This window comes from Triticum urartu, chromosome 6A, assembly GCF_056163025.1.
Source record: "Triticum urartu cultivar PI428250 chromosome 6A, HENAU_Tu73, whole genome shotgun sequence".
In the NCBI taxonomy this organism is placed as follows: Eukaryota; Viridiplantae; Streptophyta; class Magnoliopsida; order Poales; family Poaceae; genus Triticum; species Triticum urartu.
Genome location: NC_141878.1, coordinates 89,005,483 through 89,011,482, shown reverse-complemented (window position 1 = coordinate 89,011,482; position 6,000 = coordinate 89,005,483).

Sequence of the window (6,000 nt, the reverse complement as noted above, 5' to 3'; positions counted from 1 at the left end):
GGCGGCGTAGGACGGGGGCGGCGACGGCGTCGATCGATCGGGAAGAAACAGAGGGAGAATGAAATTTTTCGAAGTGATGTATATATAGAAGGCACCTTTAGTACCGGTTGGAGCCACCAACCGGTACTAAAGGCCTGTTTTGGCCAGGCCAAGCAGCGGGAAGCACCCCCCTTTAGTACCGGCTCGTGGAACCAACCGGTACTAAAGGCCCCCCCTTTAGTACCGGTTGGTGCCACGACCCGGTACTAAAGGGTGTGCGCTGCCAGGCGAGGGGCACAAAAGTTTAGTCCCACCTCGCTAGCCGAGGGGCACTCGCACCTGCTTATAAGCCCCGCCGTCGCTGCTGTCTCGAGCTCCTCTCTTAAGCAGGCCTTCTGGGCCTACCTCTTCTACGATGCCCTGTTGGGCCTACTGGGCTAGCGGGCCTGCATCCTGGCCCAACTTGAATTTGGGTTTCTAGTCGTATGCAGGCCGCTGTGGCCCAGTTGGTGGGCTTTTTTTCTTATTTTTTTGCTTTATTTATTTTTGTGAATAACTTAACTTTGAAAATAGATTTTTCAGTGATTCTTTTTTCTTATGTTTAATATTAGTGTGTTTTATCATTATATTCAATTTGGTAATGCTTAGGTTATTTAAAAAATGAAATGCCTTTGTAACGGATGAGTTTTCGTCCGAAACCCTGATACTTCGAAACAGATTGTCCATTTTGTACACGAAGTGCATCCAGTTTTTGCGGTAACCCTCTCTACTTTTTTGCACATGCTATGTGGGTGAAATTATGATACCATGCCAACTTTCATCCTTTTCTGAGTTCATTTGAAATGCTTTTCAATTCCAGGGTCATTTAGCTGAAAAAATCAGTAAATGCATGAAAGAATTTGCTTGCACATAAAATTTCTTCGCGTTTCAAATGCCAAAACACATAACTAGCTACCCTAACTATTACAGAGATTCCCTCCTGGGTGTGAAACACAGAAGAAAGTGATGATAGTTAAGTCGATCACATCCCAGATCTCTGGGTGTGAAACTTTTTCTTCGCGTGTGTCCTTTTGCGTCGTAGCCATGGAAAATCTTCATCATTTAACAGGATGCTCGGGTCAATATTCACTGTGAATGGAGCAATTTCATTAAACTTTTCATAATCTTCTGACTTGTCTGTCTTGTCATCCACTCCCACAATGTTTCTCTTCCCAGAAAGAACTATGTGCCGCTTTGGCTCATCGTACGATGCATTCGCTTCCTTATCTTTTCTTTTTCTTGGCTTGGTAGACATGTCCTTCACATAGAAAACCTGTGCAACATCATTGGCTAGGACGAATGGTCCGTCTGCATACGCAAGATTGTTGAGATCCACTGTTGTCATTCCGTACTGCGGGTCTTCCGTTACCCCGCCTCGTGTCATATTGACCCATTTGCACCGAAACAAAGGGACCTTCAAACCACGTCGATAGTCAAGTTCCCATATGTCCTGTATATAACCATAATATGTTTCCTTTCCCTTCTTGGTTTCTGCATCAAAGCGGACACCACTGTTTTGGTTGGTGCTCTTCTTATCTTGGGAGATCGTGTAAAATGTATTACCATTTATCTCGTACCCTTTGAAAGTCATTATATTCGAAGATGGTAACTGGGACAGCAAGTACAGGTCATCTTCAATAGAGGTGTCATGCATGGTACGTGCTTGCAACGAGCTGGCGAAACTCCTGGTTTGTTCATGTGTAATCCAGTCATTAGACCGCTCCGGGTGTTTGGAGCGTAGAAAATTCTTGTGTTCATCCATATACGGAGCCACCAAGGCGGAATTCTGTAGAACTGTGTAGCGTGCTTCAGTGAGAGAATGTCCGTCCATACATATTATTTGTTCCCCTCCTAGCGTGCCTTTTCCATCCAGTCTGCCCTTATGCCGCGATTCAGGAACACCAATCGGCTTAAGGTCAGGAATAAAGTCAATACAAAACTCAATGACCTCCTCATTTTGACGGCCCTTGGAGATGCTTCCTTCTGGCCTAGCACGGTTATGAACATATTTCTTTAAGACTCCCATGAACCTCTCAAAGGGGAACATATTGTGTAGAAATACAGGACCCAAAATGTTAATCTCTTCGCATAGGTGAACTAGGACGTGCGTTATGATGTTGAAGAAGGATGGTGGGAACACCAACTCGAAACTGACAAGACATTGCACCAAATCATTCTGTAACCTTGGTATGATTGCTGGATCGATTACCTTCTGAGAGATTGCATTGAGAAATGCACATAGCTTCACAATGGCTAATCGAACGTTTTCCGGTAGAAGCCCCCTCAATGCAACCGGAAGCACTTGCGTCATAATCACGTGGCAGTCATGAGACTTTAGGTTCTGGAACTTTTTCTCTGCCATGTTTATTATTCCCTTTATATTCGACGAGAAGCCAGACGGTACCTTAATACTGAGCAGGCATTCAAAGAAGATTTCCTTCTCTTCTTTGGTAAGAGCGTAGCTTGCATGACCCTGATGTATGCCATCTTTTCCGTGCATACGTTGCTGGTCCTCCCATGCCTCAGGTGTATCTTTTGTCTTCCCATACACGCCCAAGAAGCCAAGCAGGGTCACACAAAGATTCTTCGTCACGTGCATCGCGTCAATTGCGGAGCGGACCTCGAGGTCTTTCCAATAGGGCAGGTCCCAAAATATAGATTTCTTCTTCCACATGGGTGTGTGTCCGTCAGCCTCATTCAGAACAGGTTGTCCACCAGGACCCTTTCCAAAGACCACCTTCAAATCCTTGACCATATCATGTACATCAGCACCAGTACGGTGGCGAGGCTTCGTCCGGTGATCTGCCTCACCTTTGAAATGCTTGCCTTTCTTTCTTACGGGATGCCTGCTCGGAAGAAATCGACGATGTCCCAGGTACACATTCTTATTAGCCAAATATATACTGTCGGTATCGTCCAAACAGTGTGTGCATGCGCGGTATCCCTTGTTTGTCTGTCCTGAAAGGTTACTGAGAGCAGGCCAAACATTGATGGTCACGAACAGCAACGCCTTTAGGTCAAATTCTTCCCCCATGTGCTCATCCCACGCACGTACACCTGTTCCATTCCACAGTTGTAAGAGTTCTTCAACTAATGGCCTTAGGTACACATCAATGTCGTTGCCGGGTTGCTTAGGGCCTTGGATGAGCACTGGCATCATAATGAACTTCCGCTTCATGCACAACCAACGAGGAAGGTTATACAAACATAGAGTCACAAGCCAGGTGCTATGGTTGCTGCTCTGCTCCCCAAAAGGATTAATGCCATCTGCGCTTAGACCAAACCATACGCTCCTTGTGTCATCTGCAAACTCCTTCCCGTACTTTCTTTCGATTTTTCTCCACTACTACCCGTCAGCGGGTACTCTCAACTTTCCGTCTTTCTTACGGTCTTTTCTGTGCCATCGCATCGCCTTGGCATGCTCTTTGTTTTGGAACAAACGTTTCAACCGTGGTATTATAGGAGCATACCACATCACCTTGGCAGGAATCTTCTTCCTGGGGCGCCGGCCCTCGACATCATTAGGGTCATCGCGGCTGATCTTATAGCGCAATGCACCACATACCGGGCAAGTGTTCAAATCCTCGTACTCACCACGGTAGAGGATGCAATCATTAGGGCATGCATGTATCTTCTGCACCTCTAACCCTAGAGGGCAGACAACGTTCTTTGCTTCGTACGTACTCTCGGGCAATTCGTTGTCCTTTGGAAGCATATCCTTTATCATTACCAGCAAATTTCCAAATCCCTTGTCAGATACACCATTCTCTGCCTTCCATTGCAGCAATTCCAGTGTGGTGCCTAGCTTTTTCTTGTCACCTACGCAATTCGGGTACAACAATTTTTTGTGATCCTCTAACATGCGCTGCAACTTCTTCTTCCCCAAATCACTTGCGCAGTTTCTCTTTGGATCGGCAATGGCCCGACCTAGATCATCAACGGGCTCATCTGATGCCTCTTCTTCAGCTTCTTCCCGCATTGTCGGCTCAGCTTCTTCCCGCATTACCGGCTCAGCTTCTTCCCCCATTGTTGTATCATCGTATTCAGGGAACCCAAGGCCAGGATAGCTGTCGTCGTCCTCTTCTTCTTCATTGTCTTCCATCATAACCCGTCTTTCTCCGTGCTTGGTCCAAACATTATAATGGGGCATGAAACCGGACTTAAACAGGTGGACGTGAATGGTTCTTGACGTAGAGTAATTGTGACCATTCTTACAGCGAGCACATGGACAAGGCATAAAACCATCCACCCGCTTGTTTGCCTCAGCCGCAAGCAGAAAAGTATGCACGCCCTCAACGAACTGGGGAGAGCATCGGTCATCGTACATCCATTGCCGGCTCATCTTCATTACACAACACCGAATAGACCAAATTAATACAAGTTCATACATAAAGTTCATACAACACTTAAATGCAACAAACAAATAACTCTCTAGCTAAAGCATTTAAATGCAACAACAAATACGATCAAGATCGCAACTAAGGTAACAATGGATCCAACAGCATAATGATACCAAGCCTCACTATCGATGGCATATTTTCTAATCTTTCTAATCTCCAAGCGCATTTTCTCCATCTTCATCTTGTGATCATCGATGACATCGGCAACATGCAACTCCAATTCCATCTTCTCCCCCTCAATTCTTTTCAATTTTTCTTTCAAGTACTCATTTTCTCTTTCAACTAAATTTAACCTCTCGACACTAGGGTCGGTTTGAATTTCCGGTTCACATACCTCCTAGAAAAAATTTCTATGTCAACTTGATGGGCATAATTTGTCATAAACACGAAATGCAACTAGTTTTAAAAGAGAATATACATACCACATCCGAATCATAACAAGGACTAGGGCCGACGGGGACGGATATCAAAACCATGGCACTATATGTATAACAAACAACGTATGGGTAAGATAATTATACGAGTAACTATATATCCAAATCACACAAACATCAATTTTTATATAAAATTTCATGAACTAGAGGCTCACCACAAGGTGGTGCCGGCGACGGGATGGTGCGGGCGATCGACGGTGGCTACGGTGGAGATTTAGAAGGCACTAAGTAAACCACACCTACATATGCAAACTAAGTGTTATTTTTGACCTCAAATTGCATATAAATCAAATACTAGCACATATATATATATCCTCCCAAATTACTAAACTCACAAATTAATCACTATATAAAGCATTGCAAGAGCTAATCTAGCAATGAGAGATGAAAGGACAAAGTTGCTAGCCTTTGTGATCATTTGAACGGATGGGGGCCTTCAAATCTTGACAAATTTAGGGCAAAATGTGTGATGAGCTCGAGAGGAAGAGGGGAAGAACAGAGAGGAGAGGGGAAAGGGGAAGAACAGAGCGAGCTCGGGTGGACGAAGGGTTTATGTAGGACGACCTTTAGTACCGGTTCGTGCCAAGAACCGGTACTAAAGGGGCTGGAGGGGCACCTGTCTGACAACATCCTGCCACCACTCTCATTAGTACCGGTTCGTGGCACGAACCGGTGCTAAAGGTTCGCCACGAACCGGTACTAATGAAAGCGGCCCGGCTAGCCGTTGGAACCGGCACTAATGTATACATTAGTGCCGGCTCAAATACAAACCGGCACTAATGTGCTTCACGTTTGACCCTTTTTCTACTAGTGATACTTCGAAAGAGATTATCCGCTGTGTACACGAAGTGCATCCAATTTTTGCCGTAACCCTCTCTACTTTCTTGCACATGCTATGTGGATGAAATGATGATACCATGCCAATTTTCAACCTTTTCAGAGTTCATTTGAAATGCTTTTCAATTTCAGGGTCTTATAGCTCAAAATAATCAGTAAATGCATGAAAAATAACAAATAAAGTCAGAATGGTTTGAAAATTGATGATGTGGCTTTGAATGGTGCATTTTGAACATAGAAAAACTATGGAGTTCAAATAAGTTAAAAAATGAAATCCCCTTGTAACAGACGAGTTTCTGTATATGAAACCC